The sequence below is a fragment of the Antechinus flavipes genome, chromosome 2 (assembly GCF_016432865.1).
Source record: "Antechinus flavipes isolate AdamAnt ecotype Samford, QLD, Australia chromosome 2, AdamAnt_v2, whole genome shotgun sequence".
NCBI lineage: Eukaryota > Metazoa > Chordata > Mammalia > Dasyuromorphia > Dasyuridae > Antechinus > Antechinus flavipes.
Window position 1 is genome coordinate 551,822,636 of NC_067399.1, and position 22,862 is coordinate 551,845,497.

The 22,862-nt window shown below is 36.9% G+C and overlaps 1 non-coding gene across 1 annotated transcript; it reads left to right on the forward strand.

Annotated features, from left to right (window-relative positions):
- Positions 1-2,789: 2,789 nt before the first annotated feature.
- LOC127552539 (U6 spliceosomal RNA) lies at positions 2,790-2,894 on the forward strand. Its single transcript, XR_007951415.1, has one exon. It is a non-coding gene; the product is annotated as a U6 spliceosomal RNA (small nuclear RNA).
- The last annotated feature ends 19,968 nt before the right edge of the window (positions 2,895-22,862 follow it).

Genomic DNA, 22,862 nt, shown 5'->3' on the forward strand with positions numbered 1-22,862 from the left:
CAAGATAATTGTATAAATATATATGTATATATTGGATTTAACATATATTTCTACCATGTTTAACATATATTGAACCATTACTTGCCATCTAGGGGAGGGGGTGGGAGAAGGTGAGGAAAACTGGAACACAAGGTTTTGTAAGGGCTAATGTTGCAGAATTATCCATGCATATGTTTTAAAAAATAAAAAAAAAACTTTAATAAAAAAAACTATTATCTAGTTTTTGAGGATATTTTGGCATAGAATAAATTGATTTTATTGATCAAAATTTCTTTTAAAAGGTCTTGGAAATTTTCATCTTAACCCTCAACCCTCTAATTTGATGAGATAATTTTTTTTAGTACCACCAAATCACTACTAAAATGTTATCATTAATCTTTTATTGGTGGGAGGGAAGCAGGGAGATAGTGCTATGATTTCATCGATATAGGGAATTTTTGCTATGGAAGACTCCCTTCACTGATAAAAATCAGCAACTCATACATCTGTAATTTATAGCATCAGAGCACTGCACAGGGTACTAAGATTTAAATGACTTATTCATGATCACAAAGTTAAGATGTATTCATGGTATTGAATTACAATTCAATTACATAATTACAAGGTTGCTTCCCTCTTTTCTATATAATAAGCTTTCTCTTGTTATTACTATGAATAATCTGTATTTAGTTGTACTTTGGAAATTGATATTTTTGCTCCTGATTGGCAGGAAAGTTGCCAGTATACCCTGAACTCTCATGATTTCTTCAAGCAATTTGTTCCAAAACAAGACATAGATTCCTAGAGAAGATTTTGTCAGTAGTCAGCTTTGTCACAAAGAGGCTGCTGGCTAAGTGAATAAAAATCTATTTCCATGAGTAAAGGTTCCTTTTTGGTGACTCGACAAATATGTAATTCAATAAATGCCTTTCTTTGCTTCCTTGGCTGATAAGGGTCTTTCCTATTCCAGGATTTCATGATTAATGGAAAGAAGCAGTGGTGCATATTACCTCAGAGGAACTTACTTGAAACATTAAGCTATATTATATGATAATATAATATATAGGGAAGCACCATGGCCTAATTAGGAAGACTCAGTTTCAAGTAGCACCTTTGATACATAATGACTCGGACTCTAGACAAGATTCTTAACCCTTTCAGTATTTTAACCAATGCTATCAACTCAAATAGAAATAGATTTCAGTGGGGTGCATATTGACTAGAAAGTCACAAATTAACATTATCTATGTTTTATTTTGGCTTTATTTTGCCAAGCATTTCGCAAGTGCTTGAAAATTTAGGCAACCTTGGTGCCCCAATCTGACACCTCTGAGAACAAATTTCTCTCTTTGTTTAAAAAAATATTTTATTTAGTTAAATATTTCTCAATTATATGTAAAAAATTAACAATAATTTTAAAAAAATTTTGAATTTCAAATTCTCCTCCTTCCCCCCACCCCTCACCTCTCCTTGAGAAATGTAGGCATAGGCTAAAATCTCACACTGTAATACCAAGATATGATCAAAATGGACAAATGATTTAGACATAAAAGGTGATAGCAAGTAAATTAGGGGAGCATAGGAAAATGTAACTGTTAGATCTATGTTTATGACCAAATAAGAGATTGCAGATTATGGAAAGCAAAATAGATAATTTTGATTACATGAAATTAAAAAGCTTTTGCTCCAGGGCAGCTAGGTAGAGCAGTGAATGGAGCACCAGCCCTGAAGTCAGAAAGGACCTGAGTTCAAATCTAACCTCAGACACTTAACACTTTCTAGCTGTGTGACCCTGGCAAGTTATTTAAACCCAATTGCCTCAGCAAAAACAAAACTAAGAAAAAAAAAAAAAAAAAAGCTGTTGCCCAAACAAAACTAATAAAGCCTAAATTAGAAGGAAAACAAGAAACGGGGAATATTTTATAGAAAGTTTCTCTGACAAAAGCCTCATTTTTCAAATATATATATATATGGAATTCAGCCAAAGTTATAAAAATAAGAGCCTGTGAACAGGAAGTTTTCAGAAGAAATCAAAGCTATCAATAGTCACATGAAAAAACGCACTAAACCACTACTAATTGTTGTAAATGGTTTCAATTATATCCAACTCTGTTACCCCATTTTGAGATTTTTTGGCAAAGACAGTAAAGTGGTTTGCCATTTCCTTTTCCAGTTCATTTGACAGGTGAAGAAACTGAGGCAAATGGGGTTAAGTCACTTGCCCAGGATCATTTAGCTAGTAAGTGTCTGAGGTCACATTTAAACTCAGATCTTCCTGACTCTAGGCCCAGTGCTCTATGCACTGTGCCACCTAAATTTCCAACTCTCCCAACTAGAGAAATGAAAAATTAAACTGATTGAGACATTGCCTTACATCTATCATATTGGTTAATGTGATAGAAAAGGAAAATGACAAATGCTGAAGGAATTGTGGAAAAATTGGGATTCTAATGCACTGTTGTAACTAGTCCAACCTACAGAACTGCATAACCTTTGACTTAGCAATAGCATTACCAAGACTGTATTCCAAAAAAGAGCAAAGAAAAGGGGAAAGGATTATTTGCACCAAAATATTTATAGTAGTTCTTTTGTGATGGCAAAGAATTGAAAATTAAGGGTATTCCCATCAATTGAGAAATGGCTAAACAAATAGTGGTAAATTATTATGATGGGATATTATTACACTATAAGAAATGATGAGCTTCAGAGTTCAGAAAAACCTGGAACTGATTAAAAGTGAAGTGAGCAGAACCAGGAGAACAGCACATATCAGCAATATTGTGAATGACTTAATTCTTCTCAGCAATGAAATGATCCAAGACAGCACATATACTAAAATTGGAACGATACAGAGAAGATTAGCATGGCCCCTGCGCAAGGATGACACGCAAATTCGTGAAGCGTTCCATATTTCCATTCCCCTGCCTCTACCCACCAAAATCGTCATTTCCTATACAACACATCAGGACTTGCACAAAGAGTGGGTGGGGGCCATTCTTTCTCCAAGCTTATATGTTAATAGAGTATGGTCCAATTAATATTTAGCCTCATGTGCTTGGGACCTCAGTGCATCAACTCAAGCCTCAGCCCATTACAAATTCTGAAGGACTCCTGATATAAAACGCTATCCACTCCCAGAGAAACAACTGGTGAAGTCTGAAAGGGAAGCATACTATCTTTTATGTTATGTTTTTTGTCTGTATTTTCTTCCATAACATGAATAACATGAAAATATATTTTGCATGACAGTACATGTATAACCTATATCACTTTGCTGGGGGCAACTTTCTCAGACAATTTTAAGTCTTAGATGCTAACCTCCATTGGGAAAGGAAGTTCCTTACCTGGGAACTCTGATGTACTTAGGTCAAAACCTTTAGCTTTCTTCCCCTAGGCCAGATGTGGTGGTGGTATGCTGTTCATAAAGAACTTAAAAACAACAATAAAATCATCTAAGATTTTATCTGCAGGGGAACTAGGTGACACAATGGATAGAGCACTGGCCCTGGAGTCAGGAGAACCTGAGTTCAAATCCAGTCTCAGATATTTAACACTACTTATGTGACTCTAGGAAAGTAACAACTCTGATTGCCTAAAAAAATAAAAAATAAAATAATTCCATCTCTTTTTCATTATTACTGTGGGCTGGCAATTTTAAAGAACACAAGTTGCAAAATCCTTCCTCTCAAAAAAAAAAAATCTTTTGTTGATTTAAGTTCTAAATAATTGCTTCAGAACTTGCCTCAGTGTAATTGTATCCAAACCCCATGGTATGATTATATAGTCATCTATTTAAACAGTATTTATGAATTAATAACAAAAGAGTGTTTGTAAAGACAAAGAAACAGGCCTCTGTTAATTTAATTGTCATTCTATGTGACCACTTGAAGTTTTTATTTGTGTTTAAAATTTAAAACAGGGAAAAAATGAGAATCTAGAGATGTATTTTTGGTTTTTTTTGTAAAGGCAAATTTTCTTTCATATAGAAAATATTTTTCTGAATATTAATAATCTTTGTTAAAAATGGAAATTCATTCTCTTTTAATTGCTTTAAAACTAAAGAATGCATCAAGAAAACCAATCATCATATCACTGATTCAATTTAGTAGTTGCCTGAATTGTGCCTTTTATAGATATTGTGGTTTTATTAAAATTCATTCATTAGATATCACTTTAAATGAATCTCTGCCAAAGTTATCCTCATATTTCAAACTTTTAAAAAAACTATTTGTATATATGTTGCTTCATGCGAAAGAAACTTTTAAAAATTAAAATGAATAAAAAGTGTTCTTCCATCAACTATGAACAAAAATAGATTGGCAAATATGTTTATGTTATCTACTGAACATAAATATGAGAAGATCAATTTTGATGGTCATTGACAAGTTTGCAGAAGTTAAAGCTCTAAAACAGTAAGTGGAATATTATAATTCATTACTGTCATAGATCAATAGGTAGGTATAATTTTCTCTTTTAAAAATATCAGTGTAATTAAGATATTTATTATTATTTTCATATTTTTAAACTGGGTATGATTATATATGTGAATTTCAAAACAAGAAAATTTGCACTTTCTGCATTACATTTCTGACCATTATTATTATTTATTTCATTTCATCATAATTATAGAAAATCATTTTCTTGCCTGGAGGAGGGGTGATGTTAAAAAATTATCTGCTCTAAGTATCAAAGATGCTGCGTAAGACTTTCCTGAGAGTTCTCTTGTTCAGTGAAATCACAGGTTTAGTCTCTATCCTGTACCTAATTCAATTTGGTCAGACTCAGAACTAGTCTTTCACCTTGAGATATGGGCTGCAAAAGGGTTTACTTGGAAGGTTTTAGTGACTTCCCCCCAGATCATTACTTCTCCTCTTTGTCACTGCTTGAAATTTCCATAACAAAGTTACTGAGGTTTTCCCCTCCATAAGGCTTAAAATGCAAAAAAAAAAAAAAAAAAAAAAAAAATTAACATTAACACTCCTTTACTGGGAGTCCATCTTTAGACTCATCATTCACTCTTTTTCCTCACTCCTCTCCTGCGATACCAATCAATTGCTATACCTCATTGATTCTACTTCCTTTTATTTTACTTAACTATTAATTTTTTTAATAAGGGCTTTGTTTTCTTTTTTCCCCCTTATTGTCAAAGTTCGAGGAAAGTAGAAGGAGAGAGAGAAAATAGATTTTTGTTAATTAAAAAAAAAGATTCTATCCCTACATCTCTTATTTATCCTCTTCTTTCCATTCACATAGTTACCAACTTATTTCAGGACTCTTCTTGTCTCTCTTATATCATTTTACTTGCCTCCTAATTAGTCTCCTAATTTTTAGTTTCTTCCCCTCTTTGTACTATTCTTGACATAGATGCCAAAATAATTTTCCTAAAACACAGATCTAATCAGATCACTCTCCTGGTCAAAAGCCTTCAATGACTCCCTGATGGCATCATACTGGTTTGTATATAGTAGCTTCATTCAGTCTATTTGGTCATGTATTTATATATCTACATATTTATCTTTGTATTGCTTTTAGAGGCTGGGTCTCTCTATTTCACCAGAGCTGGTGGTACAATGATCATTGACAGCCAATCTCAGTGCTGATGGGAAAGGGGAAAAAGAAGGGTACATTATTAAGCCCCTACTATGTCTCCTCCTCCCCTCTTGGATCACTGCCTTGTCATGGTGGAGGTGCTTGTGCAGCACAATGAAACTATGAGCTGCACCATGCAGAGTTACTCAAGATGGACAGGTCAGAGTGGAAAGTTGTAATAGAAGATGATCAACTGGAGAAGGAAATGGTAAACCACCCCAACATCTCTGCCAAGACATTTATTAAAATGCTTAAAGAGATGACATCCAAAGATGAGCCCTCAGGTCGGAAAGGGTCCAACAGAAGGGCCCCGCATGCTAAAGGTCCACAGAGTCACCAACAGATGGACACACTTGAACAACTGAATCACAGTGATGTGTTGGCACTGTACTAAATGCTATATTGCCTCATTTGATCCACATAACAACTCTGGGAGGCAAGTGCTAATATGATCCCTATTTTTATAGTTGAGAAAACTGAAGCATACCATTAAGTGACTTATCCAGAATCACATAGCTAATAAATGTTTGAGGCTGGATTACTCAGATTTTCTTGACTCCAGCCCTAACATCCTATCTACTGCAATACCTTAGCTGTATGGAAGCTTTACGTGGCTCTATTTTCCCAAGAGCAGGCTGAGGAATTGCCAGATTTAGTGCAGTTACTATATTGGCTTTAATGCTACTGTAGCTCAGAACTGCTGAGATCAAATAATCCACTAGCTATGGCCTTTCTTTTAGTAGCAAGGATTATAATACATAAGCAGAGATATAGTGGCAAATGTTTAATCTCTAGGAAGAGGGGGAGGAAATAGCATGTACATACACTTTAAAGTTTCTACATCATTAACACTTTCTTAAATTTTGTCAATCAACAAAACAATAAATCAAAACTTGATTTGTAGCAGTTGAGGGATTTGTGGGGTATAAAATACTCACACTGAAAATTTAAAGATTCAATCTCCTTTGGAGTTGGGTCCAGCATAACCCTGGACCTAATTAATAAATAATTGTTGAATTAAATTCACCGTAAGATAAAAGTGAATAATATCAGATCCTTTACTGAAAATTGGTATCTTGGTTATGAGTGAGACATGCCGGGGGAAGGGATAGGAGAACAAGGGAACAAGCATTTATTAAGAGCTTACTGTGTGCTAGGCACTGTATTAAGCACTTAACAAATATCTCATTTGATCCTCACATGAACCCTGGAGGTAGGTACTATTATTATTTCCCATTTTACAATTGAAGAAAGGCAGTTAGATGGCACAATTGATAGAGCACTAGGCTTTGAATCGGGAAGACTCATCCTCATGAATTCAAATTCTGCTTCAGACACATATTAGCTGTATGATTCTGAGCAATCCACTCAACCCCATTTGCCTCAGTTTTCTCATCTGGAAAAGAAAATGACAACCCTTTCCAGTATTTTTGCCACAAAATCCCTAACGGGGTCACAAAGAATAGACACAACTGAAATGACTCTAACAACACAATTGAGGAAACAGACCACTGTGACACAGCTAGTAAAGGTCTGAAGCTAGATATGAACTCAAGTTTTTCTAACTCCCTGCCCAGTGCTGGATCCTCTGCATTTAGGTGGGAAATGAGGTCACAGAAAACAGAGCTTAGGGAGATTGAAGACAAATTCCATTTATTGCACAAGCTTGCCCCAGACTACCCCTACTCAAACCTTAATTGAAATAAGTTTTCTTTTGCTGAACTCATTGAGCAATGGATGGCTGAGGTAGCAACATGTTTGTGGTTAGGGGAAAACCCATTGGAATTTAAAATATGAAGTGGACAGTACACTAAATAGATCAGCCATATGTATAATTGAGAAGTGAGTCCATGTAGGCCTCCAAATAGGCTTCAGAGGGGCAGCAGGCCTCAAAATACCAGAATACTGTATTTTTTGTTTGTTTTAGATGTTAATTTTATTATATTAGGATAGTTATAGAAGCCTCCCTTAAATTCTGATAAATTCTAGCACCTCCAGCCTAAAGCTGGAGTATTTGGGACGGTGGTGGGAAAAGAAGGGACAGATTCAGTTGTCATTGGGCAGAGAGTACTTTGTTTTGTTTCTTCAGCTCTATCTTAGTGCTTTGAACAAAACCTGATGCCCTGAAGCTGCCCTATCAATATTCATTGCACTGAATTGAAGATACCCAGGAGAGTTAATCCAAAGGTAGGAAATCTCTTCCTATCAGCAGTATAGCTTACATGCTTAGATTAAACACTCAGATCTTTCTGCTGGAGCCAGGAAATTTTGTTTTCAAAATAGAATAGATTTAAGCTTTGGGGTGGGGGGTGAGGGGAAAGTATTTCTGGGTATCAGTTGCAGGCAGGCCAAGTCTTCACACACTTATATGCACATACACAAACCTTATTTACAAAGGATTTGATTTTCAAATTCTTATAAGTGGCAGCATAGATATTTTGTTGCCTAAAAATGCTCTGTGTTTATATTTATGTGTATGAAAGGATCACAGGAGACTAAAAATGATTATATCCTTATGGTGCCCTGAATAGTTCAGCTGATGGAACACATTCTCAAGTCACCTTGAATAAGTACATAGTTTCTCTTTCACTTTATCCAGGAAGATAAAATGATAATAAAGACTAGCCACAGGCTACCCTCTAGGGATTAGAGAAGTAAAAGTGGAGAGGTCTGAAGAGGAATCTGAAAGCTCCCTTTCCCTCCTCCAGTGCTTTTTGATATGTCTCTGACAGACTGTAGAGAAGACTGTAATTAATTCCACCTTGAGTGATTTTAAAAGAGGCAGAAGAGACAGAAAAGAAGTAGGAGGTAAAGGGGGAAAGAAGAACAGGGTATATGTATAGCCTACTCCCTATGGCAGGGGTTCACACTCAGATTTCTGTAGATTAGAGCTCTTTGTAGCTTCAAACTCTTAAGTAGAAAGTAGATGCTGTATATACATGTTTTTGTATTTTTGTATTTCTTATCTTCAAGTTCATGGAAAACGAGACTTTAGGCAAAATGGCCAACAGTGGGGAGGAGGTCAAGGGATACAGCACTCCAGCATCTTTGCCAAGAAAATCCTAAATGGGATCAGGAAAAGTCTTATATGACTAAAAAAATGACTAAACAAAAATAAACAAAATGTTCCACTTACAATGCTTAGGTGCTAAGTTTACAAAGATTTAAAAAAAAAAATGAAATAATCTCTGCCTTGCATTCTATGGGGAAAGCAACATGTATATATAAAAATAAATACAAAATATGTACACAATAACACACTAATTTCTGGAGAGGGTGATCAGGGCGGGAGGTCTCATGAAAGATTTAGCACTTGATTTAAGCTTTGAAGGAAAGCCAGAGATTGACAGGAAGAGAGGAAAAGGTTGTTCAAAATCATGAAAATAAATGGTCTTCTAAGGGCATGGCTGACACTAAGCAATCTTGAAACTCTGGCTATACAGAAGGCAGCCCAGGGCCAAGGGAAGTTACAGATGTCTGTCCTGGCATTCACAGACAGCATTAATTGACAGCAATGACCAAGAGTAGATCCATATTTAAGTGATAACATCTTACATTTAGCTAGTGTTTTAAAGTTAACACAACTTTTTACCTACATCATGTGATCTGATAAGAAATTGTTAAAAAGAGGATGCCTGAAGACTACCCCTGCCCCAGGGTAATAGCTAGAGTGCTAGAGCTTGCAGAAGAAATATTATTTCTATTGGAATTGCGATATCAATGATTAAAGCATTCACTTAAGGATTATGATGTGTAAAGATGTGATGTGTAAAGATGTGCTAATTAACTGGGGATACAAATAGTTGCTGCTCCCAGGAAACTCATATTCTGATGGGGGAGACCCCAGAGGGAAGGTTTTAGTTACAATTCAGATGGAAAAGGCCCATGGTCCTAATGGTGCCTTAGCAAAGGAGATGGCAATGGTTCTTTTAAGTCATTCCCTTGATAAAATTTTATCAATTTCTAATGTACGATTGACAGTCTAAGAATTTCAGTGGCAAGAGCTTCCTTTTCTGGGTCTTCAATTGCTATGACTGGGCCTGAGAAGCTCCAGGCTACAAATCCACTGGGATTGCTTCCAAGGCTGATTTGCTCAAGCCACTAGATGGGAAGTATTGCTCTTCCTAAGACTCTTGGGCCAGGTCCTGAGGTATCCACATTGGAGTCTGAGGAGAAACTGTGGTCAGGGTGCTGAGGCCCCACCTGCCTGGCCCCCGGTGCTTCCCCCTCTCCCCCAGGTTGCCTTGTTATTTCCCTTGCTAGCCTGCCTGCCCTGTGGTGGCAGCGCTGGGGATGACCGGTCCCCTCTCCACATCTCTCCAGATGGTGGCTATGAAGGAAGCAGGACCAGTGCTGGGCTAAGTGCTGTTATGGTCAGGGCTCCTGTGCTTATCCGTGGGGAGTGGGGCAGCCAGGGACTTAAGCTGAAGCCAACAAATGCGTCTGATTTCTACCTGTTGTCAAGATGCAATGGGAACTGTATCCCCCTGATCTTTGCGGGGGAGAGGGGGGAGGAGCAGGGAGGTGGATCTGGGTTGGAAAAACCCGAAATCTCAACCCCTCCCGATCTTTGGGAGCATCCTCACCCTCTTACTTGATTCCCAGGGGAAGTTCCCACAATAATCTCCACCTACAATTCATTTAGAGATCTTGGCCGGGGCATAATACTCCCTATTATTGATTAGTCCCTCAATTCATCTGGACATTACTCCCTAGCCTCGGGCCATAGAAACCTAAATATAATCAAGGCTGTGTACCCAAACCTCTGCTAATTCCTATCAGGAACTGGCCCACTAAGTGGCTTCTCAGTGTAATAAACCCATTTTCTTGACCAAAAAAATTCTTGCCTGAAGATTGGGACTGAGAATTCTTTCGCAAAAACCTGGGACACTGGCCTGGGGATCCCATCACTGTTAGGGTACCTCTCATCCCTCACCTCTTAGGATCATAGAAGAATTAGATGTGCAAAAGAACTCAAGGACTATGTAGTCCAACCACTTCACTTTACAAATGGAGAAACCTTAGAAGAGGCCTATTTGATCAAATTAGAATTTGCTCTTTTCCAAATTCACAGTATTAGAAGTAGGATTCAAACCCAAAACTTCTGACTTCTGACTCCAGAGTTTCATTCTACTATATTACCATTACAGCAGAAAAGCTTTTTCCATATAATGATAGACAAAAGCTCATTTTTCTTCTGCCATAGACTGTTTTTTTTTTCTTTTTATATTCAGTGTCTTCACTATATTCTAGGCACTGAGCTATTTGCTGATGTAAAAATACAAGCCAAAAAAAATTCCTGTCTTCAAGAAGTTTATATTCCATTGGAAAAAGATACCTAAAAGGGAGCTGAAAGAGCATGGAAGGTACCTGAGAAGTGACGTGGTGGTGAAGTCCAAAGAATCATAAGCAGAACTGAAAAGAGAAGAAAATATGGCTGACATAGACCCCTCTCCAAAATGGAGGCTCTGAAAGGAATCACCATGTATTTTGACAGTCTGCTAAAGGAATCCATGATTCAGAGAAGGCCGAGAACTTCTGCTTTAAAGAAATTGCTTAGCCAAATTAATAAATCTGTGTAGAGGTCCTTGCAAATGACTTCCAAACCAGTATCTCAAGCCAGAAAACAGTTGACCTCTCCTGTATTTTTATTATCCTGCTGGACATTTGCATTTGGGTGATCCTAAACTTATTCTAATCTCCACATATTAGAAATAACCCTCCCCTTAGTTCACCCACATTCCAACCTCAGACTCATTTTTGCCTTGTGCTAAAATTGTACCTTGTTCCGGACCCTTTGACATATTCCCCTCTCCCCACTCCTCCACCCCAGTATTGTAGTATGTTTATAAGTAGGCAGCATAAAATAACAATAGTAAGAAGTGATTGATGGCAAAGGGGAACCTAGAAGTCACATACAAACCATCCCAAAGATCAATATAATTTGCAAATTATGTCATATATTAACCAAAAATCATATCCAGAAACTATGCAGTAAGTCTGTGAGAAGTTATCTAGGCTTTGCTGTCAGGGTCTTTTATTCCTCTGTAAATCTCAGATAAGCTTTAGACTTCTGCAATAAGAGCAACTGAACTTCCAATATAGCAGATAATTTAGAGATGATATGGATATGTACATTTACAGTTTTGCTGATAATTTAGATACTGTGTACATATATTAATGAACTAAAGGTTACACGATAACTGAAAGGTCACACAGATAAGATTGAATCTGATCCTTACCAAAACCCTATAAAAATTCCTTCCCTCCTCCCTCAAGTATTTCTCTATCTTTAAATCCTCGCTGACTAGTATTTCCAACTCTAATCCAAGGTTACATGAAGGGCTCTCTGTGATTTTCTCCTCTCCATTCTCTTCCACATGCTGCCTGCTTTCCTCTACTATCCCTTCCCCATCCCATCTCATCCCCCCATTCCCACACCATCTTGTTCCCTGTCTCTCCCTTTTTGCCATTTGTCTGTACTTTGCTTACTCACTCAGTACTCTCTATGCTTTATTAGAATGTAATTAAAGCCTTACTTCTCCATTGCTGTTGTGGTCTTTCCTGGCAAGTACCCAAAGAATTGGGAGTGCCAGCCTCCAGTTCATAAGTCCACAAATTACTTAGCAATTCATTCTTTGCTAATCCCTCTTTTCTTCTTACTATTATCTGCATTTGAGTCCTAAGGGTCCATCCTTTAATATGTCGGCTCTATCTGCTTCTGCCTTTCCATTCTTTACCCTGCTGCTACCCTGGATGAAACACTCCTTTCCCTGATAACTGTAGTAGCCTCTAACACATTTTCTATACCCAGCCTTCTATTTCCAGTCAGTCCTGCATGTTACTGCCCAAGTAAACTTTCCAAAATGCTACTTTCTACACATTATCCTGCTCAGAAACTTTTGATGATAATCTTCTTAACCTGACTGTGGTGCCTTCTTGATCTGACTTCAACCTGTCTTTCTTGGTTTATCTTCATCACTTCATTACATGACCCTTCAGTTATACAACTGGTCTACTTGCTTGCTGTCTCTGAATTATATTTTCTTTTTTCCCCATTCTTAGATCTTTGTTTGGCCATTTTCCACCCAATCCTAGCCATGTCTTTCCTTTCCCTACTCTATCCAAATCCTACTTATTGAGTCCTGTTTCATCTCTAACACCTTCTCCTAACCATTCCAGGTTGGTCATTCTTCCCTCTAAATTTCCCAGGCATTTAATGACTGACATTTATTCTATCACTCACTTAGCATTAATTATTTCCTGCCTTTTTTTTTTTTTTTTTTTTTTTTAATTCTTTTAAAAGTACACTTGTCCTTATCTAGATTACAAATTTCTTTAAGGGAAAAATTGAGTCATAGGGTATTTTGAAGCCAATTTAAAGTAACAAACATTTAGTCAGCATCTGCCATGCCTTGCCTTCAACTTTCCTATAGTGCTTATCTTGTGACATTCATTATGCATATTATTGTTGTTGTTATTGAGTCCTTTCAGTTATGTCCATCTCAATGTTGAAAGGGACTATTTGTATCTGACCTGTGGCAGAGCAGTCCAAGTTCGTCGTGGTCTGATTAGTCTCAGTTGGACACACTGTAACTGGACTCTAACACTGAGATATCATTTGGTCCTCTTTGAGACTGAAGGACAACAACCAATCAGCCAGTTGTGTCCCAACTCTTCATGACCTCATTAGAGATTTTCTTGGCAAAGATGCTAGAGTGGTTTACCATTTTCCTGTCCAGCTTTTTTTTACAGATGGGGGAAAATGAGGTAAACAGGATTAAGTTACTTGCCTTAGGCAAGTTCTGAGACTGGACTTGAACTCAGGCTTTTCTATCTCCAGACCTGGCACTTTATCCAGCACATAAACTCATGACCCCATTTTATATATTAGGCACTCAGTAAGTTTTTGCCAATTGACTGATTAGTTTTTGCCTTGCCCAACTAATAGCTGATTTACTCTTTTCCCAGATCATCAGGCTCTTGCATTCTATCTTTTATAAATTGGATTTCTTGTCTCTCTCTATTCCAAGGATTGTTAAACTTTTTCTGTATCATGTATCCTTTTTTGTAGTCTGTTGAAACCTATGGAACACTTCTCATATTATTGTTTTTAGTGTATAAATAAAAACTTAGTTACAAAAGAAACCAAATGCACTGAAATAAAGATATAATCTTTTTTCTATCTATATTCACATATGCCTTGAAATCTATCTATAAATCCCTTGGAGATCCATGTACACTTAGGTAAGAACCTTTAATCTACTCATTATCTTCTACAGTGGAAAAATCATTGCATTTAGTATAAGGGCATCTAGGTTCAAATCCTGATTCTATTGTTTATGAACTTTGTGATTTTGGATATGTCATTTATCCTCCCTGAATTTGACTTACTCATTTACAGGATGAGAAAGTTGGACTGAATTATGTCTAAAATTTTTTTTAAAAAAGTCTTTTAACTAAAAACCTCTTATTCTGTGATCCTATGACTTACCTGAGGTTGAAAGGCAATAAATAGAAAGGTCAGAATTTGAAGCTAGGTTCTTGATTTTTAAATTTAATTCTTTTCCATTCTGTCATATGGTCTCCTTCAATAATATTAAGATGCATTTGATTTAAGGAGTAATCATGGGCTCATAAATTCAGAACTTAAAAGGGTCATAGAGGTCATTTAGACTAGGGTTGTACAGCTCAAATAAAAAGGGCTCCCCTGTGCACTATATATTGGTTTATAAAACCACAAATTAACATTATATATGTTTTATTATATATTATCTTACTATATATCTATGTTTGATTTATTTTGTTAAACATCTCCTGGTTATATTTTAATCTGCTTCTCATCTCATTCAGGAGATTTACAAGTAGCTTCCCTCAAATTTGTCACTCCTGATTTAGTCCAACCCTCTTCATTTTACAAATGATGAACTGAGATCTAGAGACATGAAATCACTTGCCTAAAGTCACATAGATAGCAATTGGCTGACCTGGATCCAAAGCCAGGTCCTCAAGGTCTGAGAATCCATCCTTCTTTCCAATATACCACTCTACTTCAAAGGAAATGCCTGCAACATTTGGTGTTTCTAAGTGATCTTCTATCCAAACATACTTGATCTAACATAGCTTCTGAAATCAAATGAGATTGCTTATGTTCAGGATGATATTTGCACTTTAAAAGGGACCTCAGACTCTAGACTTAGGTAGCCTTGGAGTTTTGCCTACATACTCAAGAACTGCATCAAAAATAAAGTGGCTAACCTGTAAGATCTGCCTGTTTAGTAGACTAAAGAATTGTACAGAATATCCAACTCCTCCTCCCCTCATTCTTTTTGGAGCATATCTAACATCAAATCTCCTTTGGACTTCTCATAAGAGAGTAGGGAGGATGCATCCCTTCCCTTTCCTCCATCTATCAAGTACATCACAGAAAGAGCAGATGCTTCAGCAAGGGATTAGAACAAATGTCCACAGAAAAGGGCTAAAGCATTAATCTAACCCCATATAAGGTACTCCATTCCAGCAAATCAAGGGTGTGCCCATTATCTCTTTTATGATGGTGAAAAAAATGGAGCTCTAAGAGTGGAATCATCCATCCAATAGTTAGAAAGGATTTTTCAGGAGTATTGAGCATATTGTGCTTCAAAAGCACTTTGGTGTTTTTTGTGGTATGTCATAAAAGACTGGGCCTGTCTGTAACCAAGGTTCTTGTTCCCAATGGTCATGTTCAGATTTATGACTCATGATTTCCAAATAGTCCCACATCTCCCGGAGATGCTAAGTTTTCTGTTAATATTCTGTTTCTAAGATAGGAGGAATCCTTGGAAAGTTTCTTTATATCATGCTATCATCTTGGGATTTCTATTTAGGAAATTATTTGAGGAAGAGACTATGGATGAGGGATCCAGAGGAATATATCTTATACTTTTGTTCATTATATGGTCCTATGACCATATAATGGATTGCTGGACTTTGAAAAAAAAAAAGTTCCTATATTGCTGCTTTCTCCTCCCTTTTTCTTTCTTATGAGAGATGAACAAAGGAATAAACATCTCAGAGAGTCTTTCATTTGGTAAATTCAGTTGCATAGAATTTGCACTGAGAATGGTGTTTACTTCTCTATGTCATGTCAGCTGTACTTGGTGTCACAGCCCTGCTCTAGGAAAAAGACCATGAGTGCTAAGGAGAAGTTGATATTAGGTCACAGTTTGGGCAAAAACTCCAATGCCTAATGTTTCCAGCTCCTCTTTTTGCTAAAGATGGACAGGGTGATCCAACTAGATCAGTTAAAGAGAAATTTGTGCCCTGAGCAAAAAGTATGAGAGAAAGACAATAGGAGAAACTTGATAGGAAACAAATAAAAACTAAAGAAATAAGAACCATTATGTCCTAGTATAGTAAGAGCAGAGTTTGGTTTGCACCAAAGTCTCCAAGCTTTCTTGGTTGTTGTACTAGGATTGTGAGTAGTAGGACAGTTGCTGCAGGGAAGTTGCTGATGTGCTTGGATAGTTGTTTTCACATTCCCTCTGCAGCTACAGCCTAAGGTCTTCCTTCCACTCCCTTTTCCTTTTATCTTTGCTCCCTTTGCTTTTTCTTTCTTTTGTTTTTTGCCATTGAGCTCTTCTTCTCCCCTCTCCCCCCCCCCCCCCACTCCCCTCACCCAGGAAGCCCTACTTGAAGGCAATTTTGGCTTTAGAAACTATTCTTTCAGTCTATAAATTGTTTTTGATTGCAATTTATTCCTCATGGTGGCCTTACTGCAATTTAACCCTGAAATCTGAATCACTAGACTGACCTAACTTTAGCCTGACCCAGAATAAGAGTACTTTATCATGGCACCATCACACTGACATATACAGTTTTTATCTAGCACTTTGTTTACTTCTTATGGGTAAACAGATTTAGAGCTGATGGGGTTACAGAGTGAATGTGCAAGGTGGGATTTTTCTTCAAGACTTCTTGACGCTGAGTCTCTCTACTAGATAGGTCCAGCCTGGTCTCAACACAGCTGGGATAGTATTAATTTTGTGCCTCTTTCTCCACAGACCATATGTGTTAGAAAGAGCAATGTTTTAATCATTAGGAGATCTGGCTTCTTTAGTTTCTGCTGCTTTGCTATTGGCCTTTTGACTTTAAATAATTATTCACTTATTGCCTTTGACCCCTGGTATCCTCATCTGTAAAAAAGGAATATTTGCTTTACAGGATTGTTTTTAGGATCAACTCATTGGCATAGGGAACTTCCAGTAAAAAAATTCCCTGTACCAATGTGAGTTGGTATCTTGACCTTAGAACTTATCACTTTTTGGAAGCTTATTAACTAAGATCATGTATATGAAGCACTTCACAGCTATCTAGTGCTATACAATTGTAAGATAATATTATATTTTAGGTTAATTTTTTTAGTTTGTACCTACATAAGCTTCTGCCTTATGAAGCTGCTTTCTGGTAATAAGCCTTACAGCACAGGTTGTACAAGTAGTATAAGCTTTCCATTTGGATCCTGGACAAAAGTGAGGGTAACAATAGAACTGACATAGAGGCCCATTAGTTTCTAGCAGGGACTAATTCAGCATCTATCATTAATTAGTGATGTTTCTGAACTTTTCAGAAATGTTTTTTGTAGCGGGACCATCTCCACAACTGTAATGCAACATACTCAGAGTTGATATTCCTGATTCTATGATTACGTGGGTGCTTTGGGACCTTCTAGCTGTGTGTGGTGCTCTAGCACTGAAAGGACTTTTAGTATAATATACTAAATCCTAAGTAATCCTGGGCAGTGTCAAGGTGATGAGGACTCAGTTAAAAGAACAGATTTCTACTATGTCCTGACATCTTGGCTACAAGGCTCCCAGGAGGCAAGTTATTTACTTTGTTATGACTCTCTCTTGTAGACTCTTTCCCTTCCTTTCTGTTGCTCCCATGTATAACTTGGACTTGATTATATCTGGGCCCCTGCCAGCCTCTTTTGATGTGTGTTTTCTGCCCTGATTTTCTGCCCTGTAATTATTACTCCATTCTCAAGGTGAACATACCTAGATTTGGAAATGATCTTTTCAGTTCCAGAGGTTCTGAAGTCTGGGTCCAAGAGTGGATTGACAAGAGTGGTAATTAAAAAAAAAAAAAAGAAAAGAAAAAAAAGAAAGACAAGAGTGGTAATATATGAACAAAAGGATTGGTTCAAGTCTGGCTATTTTATCAACTGGCATGTTTAGACAATGCTGAGCCAAGATGAAATGTAAAATGCTTTCTTAGAAGTGCTGCAAAAAATGTGTATGTTCTGATGAATTTTAAATTTTCCAAGCAAATTTAAAGAATAATTAATTATAAGTTAAGTTACTGAGTTGTTTTAAGTTTATTTTTTATAAGATCATGCTTGTGAGTGTCTTAGATTTAACATTCCTTTTTTGTGTAGGAGTAAGTTACCTGTCACATTGTACTTTTGAGTATCTTGTTTACTGCTTCTTTGGAGAAGACTTTACAGTTAATAAGTAAAGTCATTCCTGAGGGATAATTTTATTTATTTGGTGGGAGGGACTATGATAACCAGAAGCCTGACCACATTAACTTTAACAGTAAGATTTTGTACATTTTAAAACATATTTTTCTGGATTTCTAATCTGATCAAACTGCTTGCCTTGAAGTTTCAGAACAGGAAGTGGACCTATGTCCCAGACCTGTCAGTGACCTGTATCAGTAAAACTTCTCTTGTCAACTTAATCATCAACAAACACAAATATTTTGGTATTTTAGAGAATAAAAAAGATTACATATGAAACCACCAACAACCACCAACAGCTTTGTTTTTTTTTTTTAAAGATATTTTAAAGTAATTAAATTCAATTATTTTGTATGCTACCTCCTATTCTATTCTGTACTAGAATTTTCAAATTCATGAATTTCCTGGAATTATAACTGGAGAAGAGAGAGAAGAAGGATATCCCAGTCTCATTGATAAATATATATATATATATACTTTAAAATCATAGTAATATCTAGCATTTATATTATATATATATGGAGAGAGGAGGAGAGAAAGAGAGAGGGAGGGAAGGAGGGAGGAAGGGATGGAAAGAGGAATGGGGGGAGAGACAGAGACAGAGAAGCAGAGAATGCTTTGAGACTTGTGAAATTCTTTACAAATATTACTTCATTTGAGCTTCACAACACTCCTGGGAGACAGGTGCTATTATTATCCTCATTTTACAGATAAGGAAAATGAAGCAAACAGAAATTAAGTAACTTGCCCAGGATCAAAGGTTAAATGTCTGAAGTAGGATTTGAACCCAGGTCTTCTTGCCTCCTGGTCCAGCATTCTATTCATTATATCACCTAAAAGAGAGAAGGAAGAGGAAGAGAGGAGGAGGAGGAGGAGAAGGAGGAGGAGGAGGAGAAGAGAGAGAGAGAGAGAGAGAGAGAGAGAGAGAGAGAGAGAGAGAGAGAGAGAGAGAGAGAGAGAGAGAATAAAGTTAAACTGCTACAGTTAGAGCAAAAGATTAGATGCTCCAAACTATCTTTGATTGGCCAACCCTATACTGAACTTTGAAGATAACTACTGCACAGGCACAAACTGAAGAGAAAGAAGATCCCAGGAAACTTTGGGAGCTGTTTTCTCTGGGGTAGACACAAAGCAGAGACTAGCTTTGGGGAAGCCCAACTTGCTGCAACATGCATGTTAAGGAAATCTCAGTGGCACATGGACACGCCCCACCACTCTGACTATAAAAACACTAAATTAGATCATCACTTTCAGCACTGAGGCTGCCAAGTGATGGGATTAGAATCCTGGAAGCTTTAGACCTTCATAAATACTGGCGTTTGAAAACATTAGAACTTATTACATTGTTTAAAAAAAAAAAAAAAAGAAGAAAGAAAAAAAGAAAAAAGAAACCAAACACCTTTAAAACCACAGATTTTGGGATTTTCCACAAGAAAAAAAAGTTACTCAATGATATCAGTTACTTTGAACAATGGACTTTGAATTCAAATTTGCCAATCTCTTCAGACAGCAGCCATGGTATGCTTCTAAATTCACTCAGCCTAAGTCACTGTCCCTCTCCTGTGGGGGCTCCCATTATGTTATATTAGCTTATTAGCAGCCTTCCACTTTGTTAACAACCAGAATCCAACAAGGAGGATGGAAATGTATGAATCTGTGCTTTGGAATGTGCTATTGGGGATTTAGGTGGGTGGTCACTTCAGTGCTATTATTCTGTTTGTGAGTAGAATATATTTGTTAGTTCCTTTTCCTCTCCCTCCCTCCCTCCCTTCCTTCCTTCCTTCCTTCCTTCCTTCCTTCCTTCCTTCCTTCCTTCCTTCCTTCCTTCCTTCCTTTCTTCCTTCCTTCCTCCTTTTCTTCCCTTCTCTCTCTCTTTTCCTTCCTTTCTTCCTCTCTCCCTCCCTTCCTCCCTTCTTTCCTTCCTCATACAAAAATAACCTTATTGAAATGTATTCTAGAGGTTTCTGCTACTTTCCATAAGAAGAAAACAACATAGACAAGCCCAGAAATGTGAGAGATGACAGAGTAAGATCTCCAAAGAAGGGAGCCCTATGCTTAGATCTTGATGTGGACAAATCTCTAGCCATCTTGATCTTTTGGAAAGTTCAGCTGTTACTAAACAAGTTTTCTTGGCAGGAGGAGGGGGAAGAAAGGGGGGCAGGAGAAAGAGGGAGGAGGAAGATCCAGCCAAATCTCGAGTCCTACAGTAGATCTTCCAGATTTGATTTCAGGGATCAATAAAACTCTTTGACCCAAAGCCACTGGAAATGTATTAGCTTAGGAAAGATGCCTGCTGGAATCTCACTAATTAGACTCTTCATCCATAAAACCAGCTTATTAATAATCATAGCTTCTCTAAGCTTCTCCTTCTTCATCTAGATGCAGGCAACCTACCTCACAATATTAATTATTTGTCTGAAGGTAGTAGGACCGAGGCCTGTAATTTTATTAGCTAAAGGGAACTTCCAGTGTGAAAGCAACTTCCATTGGTATATATCAGTCTAAACTATAAATGCTTTTAGAAAGTTGCTTAGAGCTCTTAAGTTTGCCCATGATCACATAGCTAATAGGTATCAGAGACAGGACTTATTTCAAGGTTGACCCCTTTATCCACAGTACCAGACTATATTCCATTAAGTTTGTTGTGGGGCACAAATAATTTAATGCATGTAAAATGCTTTGTCAAATTTAAAGCACTATATAGATATGGTTTTTATCTTCTTTTCTCATTGTTTTCAATGGAGTTCTGATATAAACTATGCTTGAAAAAGTAGTATTCTTTTATATTTAATGTCTTATAGATCAATATATAGATAGATAGATGAAATAATTCATTATCATCATGTCTCTCTCCTCTATTAGATTGTCAGATTCTGGATAATGGGGAATCTTTTTTATTCCCAATCTTCAGCACAGTGGCTTAGTTATAAACATTTATTGATTGATGTCATTTTTATTTTTTTCAATGGGATTCAGATGGAAATGGGCCTGAGAAAATGCACTATTCTGCTAGTATTTTTTTATACTGAATGTTCTATTAACATCACAAGTGGATAAAATAACTCCTTTTTGTAGTTGAATAAAAGAATGTATATTCATCTTCTGTAGATTCACTGAAAATGTTTTCAATGTAACTCTAGTATCAACAATATATATCACCTTATTCTATTCCCATAGGATTCTGATTTTCTCAGCTGGTTCAGAATAGTTATACTGAGGAGTAGGAAAGTGAATTTATTAGGGAGAAGTATAATGATGACCTTGCCAAGGTGAAAAGCCAGTTGACATTAGATAACATGTAAAATTAAAGTATTGATTTTAAAAAATCAATCAAGAATCCCCATCCCACTTAAAGAAGGTGATCAGCATCACAGGTTTTTAATTTCAATCAACTAGACAAAAAAGTAGTTACAGACTTTAGACTGACAAAAGTCCTTGGAACTAAAGTGAGTTTGCACAGGAATTTTGATCTGAGTTAACTGAGGAAATTTGGTTACATCCTAATGATCTAGGGCAGAGATATCAAACACATGGCCCTCAGGCCATATACTGCCCACAACACTCCTATGTATGCCAGATACAAACCACATTTAAATATGATTTCAATGTGCTATCTGATTTTAGATGGGTTGCCATATTAATAAAAAAGAAACATATAAATATGTGTGATTTTCTAAGTTAATATGCAGCCTGCAGAGATCCTTATGTATAGTTTAGTGATCCCATTTGTAGTTGATATCCATATCATGAATCTAGAGAGGAAAAGAAATAAATGTGAATTCATTAAATACATATTATATTCCAGTAACTATGCTAAGCACTTTACAAATATTTGATTCTTGTAACAATTATCAGAGGTAGATACTATTACAGAAGTTAAGTGACTTGCTCAGAGTCACACAACTAATAAGTGTGTGAGGTTGAATTAAATTCATGTCTTTCTGACTCCAGGCCCAGAGCTCTATACTATATAACCTAAGCCTCTTTTATAAAATACAAAACTAGCTCAGAGCTGGAGTTATGACACAGATGAAAAAGAGAGGCCACATTTATCCCCACCCTCTCACAACTTTAGTTAGAGATAAGCCTTGTGGGCCTTAATGGGTCTGGATGATTTTAGACTTCCCATATTCTATCACGAGGGGGTCAACTAGATGGTTCAATGAATAGAGCACTGGGCCTGGAGTTAGAAACATCTAATTCAAATCCAGCCTCAGACACTTACTAGTTGTGTGACCCTGAGCAAGTCCTCTGTTTACTTTCCACGGGAGAAGGAAATGGTAAACCACTCCAGTGGTCCAGTGGTTCTCCCAAGAAGAATAGGGTCCATGGATCATGAAGAATTGGACGTGACAGACATGACTTAACATCAGCAAAGCAATTTCTCTCAGTATCATTACAGAATCATTAGATCAGCTGACAGAAAATGTCTACATTGAGAACCAAGGACAGACTCATTTCCCTTCTCTATAAGGAGCCCCACAAAGATGCTATTGATATAGCTGCATACGGAGATTTAAGCATCCCACAAATGATAGAAAAAGATATAAAGCAATAAGAAGTTATGAATTGCCCTTTTTGTTACATATTGTAGTGCCAGAGAAACTGAGACAAGATAGAGATTAGAGTTTTTAATATTTTATTAAGGGAGAACTTTGACTAGTTGGCTGGATTGCACTTTTGTCTCATAGCATCCTAGCCATGAGCAAGTAATTCCAGAGACTTTTATAGGTCTCCAGCAATCAGGGAAACAAGGGCAAGGTGTGTGTGTGTGGGGGAAACAGAGCACTAGAGA